The sequence below is a fragment of the Hordeum vulgare genome, chromosome 7H (genome assembly GCF_904849725.1).
Source record: "Hordeum vulgare subsp. vulgare chromosome 7H, MorexV3_pseudomolecules_assembly, whole genome shotgun sequence".
Classification (NCBI taxonomy): Eukaryota; Viridiplantae; Streptophyta; class Magnoliopsida; order Poales; family Poaceae; genus Hordeum; species Hordeum vulgare.
In genome coordinates this window covers 404,273,527-404,288,793 of record NC_058524.1, presented here as the reverse complement: position 1 = coordinate 404,288,793, position 15,267 = coordinate 404,273,527, and positions in this window count along the sequence as shown.

Genomic DNA, 15,267 nt, shown 5'->3' with positions numbered 1-15,267 from the left:
TCCACTTCCTCCAACTCCAGCTCTATTTAGTCCCTTTTGTCCAGAAAAAAAATCAAGGAGAAGAGTTCATCGCATTTTACGATACGGAGGCGCCGCCACCTCCTGTTCTTACTTTGGAGGGCAGATCTGGAGTCCGTTCTGGGCTCCGGAGAGGGGAGATAATCGCCTTCGTCATCACCAACCTTCCTTCATCGCCAATTCCATGATGCTCTTCACCGTTCATGAGTAATCTCATCGTAGGCTTGCTGGACGGTGATGGGTTCAATGAGAACTATCATGTAATGGAGTTAGTTTTGATGGGGATTGATCCCTAGTATTCACTATGTTCTGAGATTGATATTGCTACTACTTGGCTATGCTTAATGCTTGTCACTAGGGCCCGAGTGCCATGATTTCAGATCTGAACCTATTATGTTCTCGTCAATATATGTGTGTTCTTGATCCTATCTTGCAAGTTGTAGTCACCTACTATGTGTTATGACCCGGCAACCCCGGAGTAACAATAGCCGGAACCACTCCCGGAGATGACCGTAGTATGACGAGTTCATGTATTCACTAAGTGCTAATGTGTTCTTCCAGTTCACTATTAAAAGGAGAACCTTAATATCTCGTAGTTTCCATTAGGACCCCGCTGCCACGGGAGGGATGGACACTAGATGTCATGCAAGTTCTTTTCCCTAAGCACATATGACTACATACGAAATACATGCCTACATTACATTGACGAACTGGAGCTAGTTACATATCTCTCCGTGTTATAACTGCTGCATGATGAATATCATCCGGCATAATTATCCATCACCGATCCAATGCCTATGAGTTTTTCCTACTGGTCCTTGCCTCGTTACTTTGCCGCTACTGCTTTCACTGTTGCTATTGTTATTCCGTCACTACTGTTGTCACTGCTGCTACTGTTACTGTGTCACTATTGTTGTCGCTGCTGCTACTGTTACCGTTGCTACTGTTGCTATCACACTACTCTGCTACTGATACTTTGCTGCATATACTAAGTCTTTCAGGTGTGGTTGAATTGACAACTCAACTGCTAATACTTTAGAATATTCTTTGGCTTCCCCTTGTGTCGAATCAATAAATTTGGGTTGAATACTCTACCCTCGAAAACTGTTGCGATCCCCTATACTTGTGAGTTATCAAAGACGTGAGGAAATTCCTAAAAGGACACAAGCTAAACATGATGAAATGATTATCATTTCACACGTCCTCATACTATCTTAACTCTACACTATGTGATGAAATTCAAGTCTGATAAAATTGATATCATATTCTTCACTCTTAAGCATATGAGATGGTAAGTAGTACTAATTCGTTTGCAGGATAACAACCCCAAAACCAGAGAGTGGGTTCTTAACATCGGATGTACAAATCACATGACTGGTGACAAGAGTCTATTGATGAATATCCCACTCACTCCGTCACCACTGAAGCATATCACCTACGCAAACAAAGGAAAAAAATTAAGGTACTGGGCCTCGGTAAGGTGGCTATATGTAAGGACCGACACATGGACAAAGTCATGCTTGTCGAATCCCTTGGGTTTAACCACATGTCTATCTCAATGCTTTGTGATCTTGATATGATTGTCATCTTTGGCAAATATCGATGTGTAGTCATCATGGAATGTGACAAATTGAAAGTCTTCAAAGGCTTTAGAAGAGGTGACTTCTACACTGTTGATTTCTCTACAGGTCCATAGCCGGCCACGTGTCTACTTGCAAAAGTCTGAGAGGGCTCGCTATGGCATCGACGACTTGGTCCTGCAGGCATGAGGAAACTGCATACACTCGCGAAGAAGAAGCATGTCATTGGCACCGAAGGTGTCAAATTCCTTCAGGATCATTTGTGTGCTACTTGTTAGTCTGGAAAGATGACCAGATCAAAGAACACCTCGAACACTATCATGACCAACACTCGTCCTTTTGAATTGCTTCACATGGACCTCTTTGGACCTACTCATTATGCTACTCTAACCAATGCAGCATCACTATATGGCTTTGTCATTGTTGATGATTATTCTCGTTACACTTGGGTGCATATTATCCTTTAGAAAACTGAAGTGCAGGAAGTCTTCAAACAATTTTCCTCAAGCGCCTTGATGAACTTTGGCATCAAGATGAAGCACATCAGGAGTGACGATGGGACAGAGTTGAAGAACACTGGTCTTGATGACTATCTTGACGAACTTAGTGTTACTCATGAGTTGTTTGCCCCTTATACTCCTCAACGGAGTGGTATCGTGGATGTGACGCCCTCGATTTAATCGTACACTGATCATACACGCAAATGCGTACGATCAAACTCAAGGACTCACGGGAAGATGTCACAACACAACTCTAGACACAAATAAAACATACAAGCTTCACATTACAAGCCAGGGGCCTCAAGGGCTAGAATACGGAAGCTCGATAAACACACGAGTCAGCGGAAGCAACAAATATCTGAGTACAGACATTAAACATGGGGTGCCTTAGAGAATGCTATCACAAAAGAAACACGATCGAACGAGTCGAGGCCTCCTGCCTGGGAACCTCCTAACTACTCCTGGTCTTCAGCGGCCTCCACGTAGTAGTAGGCACCGTCGGGGTAGCAGTTGTCGTCGGCGGGATACTCCAGCTCCTGGGCTCCATCATCTGGTCACAGCAACGGATCAAGGGAGCAAAGGGGGAGCAAAGAAACGGTGAATACTCATCCAAAGTACTCGCAAGACTTATATCAGAATTATGCTAAGTATGCATCTGTATCAAAGAAAGGGGTTTATATGTGGACTGACTGCAGCAATGCGAGAATAGAGAGAGAAGGCCTAGTCCTATCAAAGACTAGCATCTTCAAGGGTCTTTCATCAATAGACGAGAGTAGAACAGGCTAACACAATTAATAGCCATATTGTTGCAGAAATAATAATATGAGGTCACGCCCAGAGATCCTCCCTCGACTCCCTACGAGGAAGTAATCCCGAGACAACTAATTCCAGTTAAGTAACAATTGTAGTTGTATAAGATCAAGGCACAACTCCAAGTCGTCCTGTAACCGTGGACACAACTATCTTTGTAGTTAAGTTTCATCCCTGCAGGGGTGCACCAAGTTTCCCGTCACGATCGATAACACTCTGGCTAGACTTCCGGGTCATGCCCGGCCTGGGAATATCGACACGTCGCAGCCCCACCTAAGCTCAACAGAGAGGCCAGCCCGCTGATGACCCACAAGTATAGGGGCTCAATCGTAGTCCTTTCGATAAGTAAGAGTGTCGAACCCAACGAGGAGCAGAAGGATCTGACGAGTGATTTTCAGCAAGGGAAAATCTACAGGCACTGAAATTGTCAGTAACAAGTGATTGTGTGGTGAGATGATTCATAGCAAGCAACAAGTAACAAAAGTAGCAACGGTGCAGCAAAGTGGCCCAATCCCTTTTGTAGCAAGGGACAAGCCTGGACAAAGTCTTATAGGAGGAAAAATGCTCCCGAGGACACATGGGAATTTCTGTGATGCTAGTTTTCATCATGTTCATATGATTCGCGTTCGTTACTTTGATAGTTTGATATGTGGGTGGACCGGCGCTTGGGTACTGCCTTACCTGGACAAGCATCCCACTTATGATTAACCCCTCTCGCAAGCATCCGCAACTACGAAAGAAGAATTAAGACAAAGTCTAACCGTAGCATTAAACTAGTGGATCCAAATCAGCCCCTTACGAAGCAACGCATAAACTAGGGTTTAAGCTTCTGTCACTCTAGCAACCCATCATCTACTTACTACTTCCCAATGCCTTCCTCTAGGCCCAACTAATGGTGAAGGGTTATGTAGTCGACGTTCACATAACACCACTAGAGGTAAAACAACATACAACATATCAAATTACTGAACGAATACCAAATTCACATGACTACTATTAGCATGACTTATCCCATGTCCTCAGGAACAAAAGTAACTACTCACAAAGCATAATCATATTCATGACCAGAGAGGTAATGAGTAGAATCAAGGATCTGAACATAAACTCTTCCACCAAATAATCCAACTAGCATTAACTACAAAGAGTAATCAACACTACTAGCAACCTTACAAGTAATAATCGGAGTCGCGAGACGGAGCTTGGTTACAAGTGATGAACTAGGGTTTGGAGATGAGATAGTGTTGATGAAGATGTTGATGGTGACGAGTCCCCTCCGATGAGAGGAGTGTTGGTGATGACGATGGAGACGATTTCCCCCTCCGGGAGGGAAGTTTCCCCGGCAGGATCGTCGTGCCGGAGCTCTAGATTGGTTCTGCTCAAGTTCCGCCTCGTGGCGGCAGCGAATCCATGAAAAAGCTCCTCCTTGATTTTTTTTCCTGGACGAAACCCTTCATATAGCAAAAGAGGGGGGCCAGTGGGCCTGCAGGGTGCCCACAAGCCCTCATGGCGCGGCCTAGGGGGGGTTGCGTTGTGCACGCTTGTTGCCACCTGCACGCCCCCCCTCTGGCACTTCTTCGGCCCAGTATTTTTGATAAATCGGAAAAAAAATCCTCGTTGATTTTTACGGTGTTTGGAGTTGCGCAGAATAGGTATCTCAACTTTGCTCCACTTTCAGGCCAGAATTCCAGTTGACGGCATTCTCCCTCTTCATGTAAACCATGCAAAACAAGAGAGAAAAGGCATAATAATTGTACTGTGTAGTGAAATAACAGCCAAAGAAGCGATAAATATCAACATGAAAACATGATGCAAAATGGACGTATCAACTCCCCCAAGCTTAGATCTCCCTTGTCCTCAAGCGAAAGCCTAGCTCAATAAATATGTCCACATGTTTAGGGAGAGAGGTGTCGACAAAACAAGATACGAACATGCATGCATCATGATTATGATCAGAACAGCAATACCAACATATAATCTCTCATGCTAAAGTGATAATTCCTTCACAAAGTAAAGCATGGATCAAGAACCTTACCGAGAAGTAACAACCGATAGCCTTTAGTCATGGAAGCAATTGCAATTTATCACAACATCAGAAAGAGTCAAATAAGAGCTTGTAAAGCAAATCCACATACGCAATCATTCTTTCGTTCTCTACAATTGCTACAACTCACGTGGTACTCATGAGATCAAAGTTTCCGCTGGACACATAGAAAGATAGGGGCCTACAGTTTTGCCTCCCAACTGCTTACCTCAAGGGTAATGTCAACAATAATAATTCATGAATACTTACCTCCAAGTTGACATATGAATATAGACCTTTCCCTAGCATATGACGTTATCCAAGATAAAGGCGAGATAGGGACTTGGTGAAGATCACCATGACTCTTTCAAGGGCAAAAAGTAAAGGTACAAGATAGGCCCTTCACAGAGGGAAGCAGAGGCTGTCATGCGCTTTTGAGGTTTGGATGCGTGTCCTCTTAGTGCGGAGAAACGTCACTTTATATTGCCTCCTGTGATAAAGAACTTTATTATGCAGTCTGTCGCTTTTATGTCTTCCTCATCACAGGTTCGTATAAAGCTTATTTTCCACACACTAATAGATCATGCATATTAGAGAGTAATTTTTATTGCTTGCACCGATGACAACTTACTTGAGGGATCTTATTCAATCCATAGGTAGGTATGGTGGACACTCATGGCAAAACTGGGTTGATGGTTTATGGATGCACAAGTAGTATCTCTACTTGGTGTGGGAAGTTTGGCTATTGTGAGGTGGAAGCAATCGTCACATGCTAAGGGATCTCTAATCATATAACATTGTTCGGAACCAAGCAATCACAATTCATTATGTTGTCTTCCTTGTCCAACATCTACTTCTAGGCATGCAATAGTTTAGTGAGTGTTCACAATCATAGATGGTGTCAGAGATGATACATTTATATGTGAACCTCTCCTTCTTTATCACTTCCTACTAATTGCAACCATGACCAAGGTCTACGTTTTCCTACCCTCAACAAGTTTCAATCCTCATTATTTTTATATGTGAAGCCATAACTTCCCATAATATCATTACATGATCTTTCATGCTTTTGTTCTATTCTCACTATTTTGATCATGGCAAGAGGTAAAGCCCTTCAACTAAGACACTCTTTATTATATGGCTCCCGAGCTCGAACACATCGGGGATGACACAAAGCAAAACTCAAGACTAAAACACTAAGACTTTTAAATCTACTAGAGAAAGAGAAAACTGAAAAGGAAAACTAAACCAAAGGTAAAGGCAAAAGATGTGATGGTGATACGATATCGGGGCAAATCCCCCAAGCTTGGCACAAGCCAAGGGGATTGCCCATACCCATGCTCAGTTGTCTTCCTTTGGTGGTGATGGTGGTGGAGTTGTTGCAACATGAGTTTGATCCTCCGTCTTCCAAGGCATAGGTGGTCCATCATGGAAAGATGAACGAGTCTCCGGAATCCTCAAATCTACAGCCAACCGTATTGATTTAAATCTATACTCATACTCACAGTTTTGGTTCTGCAGGTCAAAGATCTGGCTCTGGAGTTGATCAATCCTGTCATAGAGCCTGGAGAGATGCTTCCCAATGTCATTGGCATCAATACTATGCTTGTTGGTGAACTCCGTGATCATCATGTGGTTGGCGTTGAGTCCTTGCTCCACCATCCTTGGCACTTGAAGACTTGTTGCTCCATTGCTTCGAGCCTCGTCTCCATGTGTCGGTGAATACTCACAAGATATGCCATAGGTAGGCTAATGTCGGTGAGAACCGAAGGGACAAAGGAGGGCGCTGGGAACGAGGTTGGTACAAGCATGGAACGCACGATGTACCCAGGTTCAGGGCTCTCCATAGAGATAAGACCCCTAGTCCTGCCGGAGTGTTTGATGCGTAGGAATGGATTACAAGGTTGCTCCTGGAGCTGTGTTGGGAGGAGGAAGAGGGGAGCAGCCAGCTCGTCTAAGCCTCTCTCTATGTGGTTGGTGGGGTGTGAAGTGTTGTTCGACCGGGTGGATCCCTCTGCATGGAGGGCGACTGGGGGGTTTTATAGACGAACCCACCAGCCTACAATATGGATAAAGCGTACAAGAGTGGGACCCGGCTGGCAGCCTCGCCGGCTGACGAGGGGCCCACGACAGTCTTGTCTTATCGCTTGAGGGGCCCGCCGGCTGCATGGTCTCGATTGGCTATGGGACCCGCCGGCTGGCCAACGAAGCTCTCGCGTAAGGTTGACGCCGAGCATGCGTTGTACGTCGAGCGTCGTCCAGTGAGATTCGTCATGGGCAGGTAGTACGACCACCTCCATTGTTCCCCATGTCGCATGCAATAATGGAGTGGGAGTGTGACGGTCCGACACTATGCTATGTGATGGATCAGAGCCGGGGTAGGTCAGCGGCGTGGCCGCCGACGCTCGTACCTGCCAGACACTCCGATCATGTACCTTTGTTGACGCGTAGCTACCTTTAATCGTAAGGTCTCATCCTGACCTACGATCTGATGTGACCTGTGATCCTCGGCCGGCTAGCCTGCTTGGCCAGCCGATTTGGGCACGGCCGCCTCGTTCCTAGCCGGCTGGCTGGACCAGGCCGGCCAGGAAGAGGTAACTATCTCGACTCTAGCCGGCAGAGGTTGCCTGGCTGTCCAGAGAGATGGCCGCCTCGTCCTCCAGCCGGTAGGCGCAGCCTAGCCGGCCAGAAGACTTGGGCCTTAGGAAACTGTATTTGTTCATATCCTTTGGGCAGGAAATGAAGGAGCAGGCTTGATGAGCCTACCCCGGGGTTATCCCCCCAACAGTAGTCCCCGAAGCTGGAGAGGCCCGCCGTCAGCGAACGGACGGCCTCACCGGCTTGATGATTTGTCTTGGTATTTCTACCGCCATTCGTGACGTGGAGCGCCGGCTCGGAAACCGTCTGGCTTCGAAGCGACGCCCCGGCTTCGTCGTAGGTCACCCAGAAGGCGCCACGTGCCAGGCCCCGCCTGGCGTAATGATGGTGATTACTGGTGACGGGACCGGCCTTGGCCCTGTGTCCCGCCACGACACCCCCTTGGCCCCCGCACGAGAGATCCTCTGCGGATTTACTCCGCGACGGTTGGGCTTAGGGAAGCGCTACCGCCCATAATACATGGGGTTAGTGGGGGGTTCCGCGCGCACCGGATCCCCTCCCCACGACGCTTCATGGGGTTTAAATGGGATGCGCGGGTTCCGAGGAGTCCATTCGCCCCCCTTCTCGCCCCGCATCGATGCTCTCTTCCTCCCTGAGCCCAGAGAGAAAGAGCTCGCCTTCCTCGTCTTCCTCGTCTTCCTCGCCTTTGTCACCGCAAAGCCACAAGCCCCTTCGAGCTTTAGCCGCCCGCAGCCATGGCCGGCGGCTCCACCTCCAAAAAGTCCTCATCGCAGAACGCCTCGTCGCAGGGAGCCTGGCTGGGCAGCAAGATCGGCGAAGAGCACATCGAGGCGCTCCGTCATCACCGGCTGCTGCCCCCAGCCTCCCAGGTGCTGGTGCGACTCCCCGGCGCCGAGACCGCTCCCACACCTGCCGTGGGAGAGGTCGTGGTCTTCAACGAGCACTTCTACCGGGGCTTCGGGCTTCCGGCTAGTGCCTTCTTTTCCGAGTGGCTTCGCTTCTTTGGCCTGCAGCCGCATCACCTGGCGTCGAATGCCATACTGCAGCCATCGGCCTTTGTGATCCCGTGCGAGGGCTTTGTGGGGATCGTGCCCCGCGTCGATCTGTGGCGCAGCTTCTTCTTGTTCAAGCAGCAATCCATCACCATGGAGAAGTCCAAGGTGGAGAAGCTCACCGGACCGCGCCCGATGACGCCGTGCGGAGCCGCGCTGGTGCATCACCGCTCGAAGTCGGGCTTCCCCCAGATGCCGCTGCAAGAGTCCATCAAGCAGTGGCAGAAGGGTTTCTTCTATGTGAAGAACGCCGACCCCGCCCAGGACGCCCTCAACATGCCCCCGTTCAACATCGACCCACCGACGAGGTTGAACTGGGCGGCGAAGACCCCCAAGCCGATTCCCGAGGTGGCCCTGATCTGTGCCCACCTCGAGATCCTGGAGAAGGGCGGCCTCCTCGGCCGTGACCTGCTCACCACTATGGTGACCCGCCGGATCCTGCCGCTGCAGAGGCGGCCACATCTGGTCTGCCAGATGAGCGGCCGGCATGATCCCTGTAGGCTATCCAACAATAGGTTCACCCCAGGCGCGTTAGCGCGAAGGGTGAACCTGATCTCCACCGCCTGCATGGATGATAGCGGGAACTGGTTGTGGGGATGACCCCCTTCAACAGGTCCCACCCGCCTCCAATGGTAAGTGGTTTCTTTGTTCTTCGTTGTTCATCTTGCAACCGACCGTCTCGCTGAGCCGGCGGTTGAACCCTTTTTTGCAGCTGTTCGAGAAGCTGCACGGATCCCTCCGTCCGCCCGCTCCGGACGTGGATGTGTCCGACGCCTCGGAGATTGAGGACGAGGGCGTGATTGAGTCCCGCTCGGACTCCTCCGCAGGCTCGGAGAACGCCCTGGAGTCGGAAGGGACAAAGCCATCTGGTGAGTACCCGCGGCCCTCCGTCGCAGACTGGACGGATGACGATGAGACTCCCTCATTCTTCTGTGGTGCAGCCTTCGAGGAGGACTCCGACGGGTTGGAGGAGGTTACCAGCCCACCATTGATGCTTGGCCGGCGTCAAAGAGCCGCGGCAACCGCCGCCGACGAGGCGGCCGGGAGGAAGGGCAAGGGTGCCACAGCATCCAGGCCGGCTCCTAAGCGGCCGGCGCCGGGCCCTCCAGCCGGAGGACGAGCAGGTGGCGCCAAGAAGCGCCGTAGTGCCGGCTAGAGGCAGGTGCCTATGGTCGCGGGGTAAGATTCCCTCCCCCTTTTCTTCGTTTATCTTGTGGGAAGCTTTGTTCCTTAAGAACTTCGCTCGACAGGGAGGCGGAGGACGTGGAGGAAGATACCGCCTCCGCAGCCGAGCGGCTGGCTAGGCAGCAGCCGATGCTGCCCAGAGGGAGTTTGAGGAGCAGTCCAAGCGCCGGTGGGACGTAGCCGCGGGGAAGACGCCCGTGGGCCAGTCTCACCCCAGCCGGGCCGAGAAGCCGGCGGAGAAGCGTGCGAAGGCTAGAAATGACCCCTCTGCACATGCTCGCGCGGAGGACCCAACTAGCGAGGCGGCTTCGAGGCACGCCTCGAGGGCTGAGGTGGCCCAGCCCTCCGAGATGGATGCTTCGGCGCCGGTGGACATGGAGATGATCCCCGACTCCCCTAGGGCCAAGGCGGCGCCCGACGCGCAGGAACTGATCCTGGACATGTCGGACGCGGCCCCTGATGCGCCAGGGGTGGCCATGGATGCGCCGGATGCGGCCCATCCACCTCCCGTTGAGGAGGCAGCGGCAGCCGTGATACTAGCGGAGCCGGCTGTCGAGCCGGCACCCGGAGCCGGCGCCATCCTCGTTCCCCACCATGGTCCAGCTGCGCCGGGAGCTGGAGGCCGGTCGGGAGCCGGCCCATGAAGTCGTGGCGGGCGGCTAATTCGGCGCGCACGCGACTGCCTGCCGGCACTGCGCTCAACGGTGTCCCGGAGCTGGTGTCGATGTTTTCGAGCAGCTGGACCAAGGTGGAGCAGTCGTCCCGCGTGGCGGGTGGCAACCTGGAGCGCCTGGAGGCCCGTACCAGGGTAAGCGCCTTATCTTGGTTTTGGAAAAAAATTCCTTCTGCTTAAGTGGGGGTGCGCCAACGCACCCACTGGGTGTAGCCGCCGAGAATCGGGCCGGCCGATTATCGGCCGGGCCGAATCTCTTTGAGCCTCTTTTCTTATTTTGCTTCTTTAGTGGGGGCGCGCCAGCGCACCCACTCGGTGTAGCCCCCGAGAATCGGGCTGGTTATGTCTTAACCAGGCCGAATCTTATTCCTGCTTCTTCTTTGCTTTTTGGCAGGAGCTTTATGATGCTGCGGACTCAGCATCTGGCAGCTGATGACCAAATCGCCGAGCTTGAAATTCGGTTGGGCAAGGTCGCCGTGGAGCCGAACGCTCTGCGAGGCACTGGCAACCGGCTCCAGGAGCAGCTGGCTCTTCTCCAGACAGAGAAGGATCTCGAGGCGACCAGCCAGGTCGAGCTGGAGCAGCTGCGTGACACGCTGTAGGAGAAGGAAGCCTCCTATTCTGCCGACGTGGATCGCCTTGCGTCGGCTCAACTCAAGGAGATGGAGCTCAAGGACGCTGCCTTGAGGGAGAAGGAGGGGGCCCTTGTCCAGATGCAGTCGCAGCTGGCCAAGGCCCTGGAGTCTGCGGCGACTCTCCAGGAGGAGGTTGCCCGCCTTACTCATGCGAGCAAGGTGCGAGAGCTCGAGGTCCTGGAGAGCGCCCATGAGACCGATGGCGCCTTCCATCGTGAGTCTCCCTTTTTTGTTTTGTCTTGAGCCTTTTTGGCCGTCTCCTCTTCTTACTCGCTTATGCGCCCTTGTTTTCTTGTCTCAGGCCTCTTCCGTGCGACCCAGGTCGCAGCCGACACGGCCGTCGAGGTGAGGCGTGAGGAGCGTCGCGCGGCTGGGCAGGAGGTAGATACTACCTCCGGCTGGAGCGTGGAGGAGATCGGGGTGGGCCTCAGGGCTTGCCTGCACGCCCTAGGCGAGTGTGGCTCAGCTCCAGGTTGCAGGCTCGTCGATGGTGGCAGCCTTGTGGCCGGATGGCATGGAGCCGGCGTCGATGAGCCGAATCGCCTGCTGGCTTGCAGCTGGCGAGGAACGCCTGGATGCGTGGCGCGCCTCTGCCGCGTGCGCTGGAGCCTACATAGCCCTGCGCTTGGCCAAGTCCTGGTATCGAAACCTAGACTTGGGCAAGCTCGTCGCTCAGCGCGACGGCTCGGAGGCGGAGCTGCAGGGCGTGGAGGAGGCGTCGCGCATGAGGGCCAGCGGCATCGCCGAGTACGCCGCTTAGGACGATTTCGTTTTGGAGCGGGGTGAAGATGGCGGTGTGATCCCTGAAGATCTGCACGGCCTTCAGCCCTATGACCCCGATGGTAGCTCCAGCGAGGCGGCCCAGCTGTGGATTCTGCTGCCGCCTCCAGCGGTGAGGTGTACGCCGACTCCGGTGTGGATGGAGCCGGGAGCCCTCACGAAGGAGATGGCGCAACCGCCTCGGGAGCAGCCGAGGATGGTGAAGCCACCACTTCAGGAGCAGCGGCCGGGGCGACCGATGAGGCCGCAGCCTCGTAGCCGGTGGCCTGTTTGTTGTCTGCAATTTTTAGTCAGTCCAACAGTTCCACCCACTAGGGGTGTAATGAACGTCGGCCGTGGGCCAATGCATTTTGAATGTATGTATTCAGCATTATATTCGTATTGCCATGCATGCCGTTTTATATCTTTATCTTTTGATTCCTGGTTGACTCCTTTTTCTCCAATCCCTGTATTCCCAAGTTTCCACCCCGCCAGCCCGACAACCGGGAGCCGGTCTGTGACTGGGTCGAGGTTTCTGGCCTTAGAACACAAGACTTAGATTTTTCGAATCCATCAAGACTAAAAGATTAAAACATAAACCAGCAGAGGCCGGCCTGAATGAGATCATAAATTTGATCGAGCCAACCCGAGTCGGCGACCCTTTTGTAGTCGAACTTTGCATGCATCCGGCCTTACCTGGCGTCGCCTCGCAAGGCGGTCGGCCGGAGCCGGTCTGCAAGCTGATACGAGGTGACCAGGGATCGGTCCGGCTTACACTATGTGTTCTTCTAGAATATAGGGAAGGCGTCCAGGCAGCTAGCGTGCCCCCGAGCTTATTGAAGCCAGCAACGGGCATACACAGTGTAGCCCCCGAGCTTATTAAAGCCAGCACGAGGCGTACACAGAGTGAGCACTCTAGATATGAAATCTAAAAAGAAGCATGAGGCATGATCTTTTTATTGCATTCACTGAGGATCCCAGAAGAGGGAGAAAGATACATATGCATGCTCTTTCCATTGTTTGATACTTGCCTTCTAGCAATAGAACGGGCGAAGCAATGCCGCGTTCCATGGACGTTCCGTCTCTAGGCCGGAGTCGTCCCCCTTGCGCTTCCTTAGCTTTTGGGCATCGATCAAGTAGTAAGCGTTGTTGTGCAACGCCCTACTGATGATGAAGGGTCCCTCCCATGGGGATGAGGGCTTGTGCTGGTCGGCAGTGCGCTGGATTCTTCTGAGGACCAAGTCTCCCTCCCTGAAAGAGAGAGGCTTGATCTTTTTTCTGTGGTAGTATCTCAGCTTTTGTTGATAGATGGTCGTCTGGCTCAAGGCCAAGTCCCTTGCTTCTTCGAGGAGATCCACACCGTCTTCTCTTGCCTCCTTCGCCTCCATTTCCGTGTATAGGGTGACCCGAGGCGAGTCAAACTCGATATCCGTGGGAATAATAGCCTCGGACCCGTATACGAGGAAGAACGGAGTGAAGCCGATCGACCGGTTGGGCGTGGTGCGGAGGCTCCATAACACAGCCGGCAGTTCTTCCATCCAGCAGCCGGCCGATCTGACAAGTGGTGCCACCAGTCTTGGCTTGATGCCGGCCAGAATCAAGCCGTTGGCCCTCTTCGCTTGTCCATTCGACTGGGGATGTGCCACTGATACCAAATCAAGCCAGATGCCTACCTTGGAACAGTAGAGCGCCAGAGCGCCTTTGGCGAAGTTGGTGCCGTTGTCGGTGATGATGCTGTGGGGAACCCAATATCGAACAGAGATATCCATGATGAACTTGACGGTCGTGGGGCCATCAAGCTTCTTGATAGGTCTGGCTTCAATCCACTTGGTGAATTTGTCGATGGCTACCAAGAAATGGGTCATTCCACCACGACCCGTCTTGAAGGGTCCTACCATGTCCAGCCCCCAGACGGCCAATGGCCATGACAGGGGGATGGTTTTGAGGGCCGAAGGCGGCATGTGGCTCTTTGCGCTGAAGAACTCGCAGCCTTCGCATTTATCGACTAGATCCATGGCCTCCTCGAGGGCCGTGGGCTAGTAGAATCCGTGGCGGAACGCCTTGGCCACCAGGATTCTAGAGGCGGCATGATGCGCACACTCCCCCTGGTGAATGTCTCTGAGGATCGCATGTCCCTTTTCTGATTCGACGCAGCGTTGGAACACGCCGGTCACGCTGCACCGCACCAGCTCACGATTTATGATGGCGTAGGCTGCAGACCTGCGCTGGATCTGCCTTGCCTCCGCCTCGTCTTGAGGAAGCTCGCCGCGAAGGAGGAAGGCCAGGATAGTTTGAGCCCATGACGGAGCCGACACAAGGGTTGGCTCCGCCTCGACCTGACTGTTAGGGGCTTCTGCAGCCCCTGAGCTTGATGGAGCAGCGGTCGTGGACTCGAGACGAGGTGTCTATGGCGCTGCTGTGGCAGCAGGCTCGCCGTCTACCTCCATGACGTCCACCCACTGGGTGTCGAGATGATAGGATTCGAGGCAGGGCGGAGCCGGAGTCGTTGTTGTAGCCGATGCCACTATTGTAGTCGCCATGGCGAGCGTAGCCGGCGTAGCTGGTGGAGCCGATGGCGCTTGCAACGTGGGCTCAGCCGATGCCGCCATTGGAGTCGGCATGGCCAGCGTAGCCGGCACAGTAGCTGTAGCCGGCATAGCTGGTGGAGCCGACAGCGCTTGCACCGTAGAATCAGCCGGCACGAAGATCAATGCCGACTCAGGAGACGGCCTGATAGACGGCTTATGGAGTTGCTCGATGGAGACGCCGGCTGGAATAGCCTGTCTCATGAAGCCAATCTTTGCCAGTGTATCGGCCGCCACATTGTCTGCTCTAGGAACGTGGTGGAACTCATAGCCCTCGAAGGGGCCGCTGAGGTGCTGGATGAGGAAGGGGTAGCTTGCCATGTTGCCATCCCTGGCATCCCATTCGCCAGAAACTTGCTGTACCACCAAGTCTGAATCACCGAAGCATATGAACCGCCGGATGCCAATCTCTTTGGCGAGCCGGAGGCCGTGAGCCAGTGCTTCGTACTCGGCGACGTTGTTGGAGGCGGCGAAGTGGATCTGGAGAGCATACTTGAGATGGTCTCCTTTCGGAGACGTCAAGACGATGCCGGCTCCCAGACCCGTTCACATTTTCGAGCCGTCGAAGTGCATCTGCCAATGCATAGAGTCTGGAGGCGGCGGCTCGAACTGGGTCTCGGCCCAATCGACTAAGAAGTCGGCCACCACGTGAGATTTGATGGTCGTGCGAGGCTCGTACCGAATATCATGATCCGTCATGGCAATGGATCATTTGGAAATCCTGCCAGTTGCATCTCGGTTGCCCACGATATCTGAAAGTGGAGCAGTGCTCACCATAGTAATGGCATGGTCTTCGAAGTATTGCTTCAACTTCTTTGCAGCAAGGTAAAC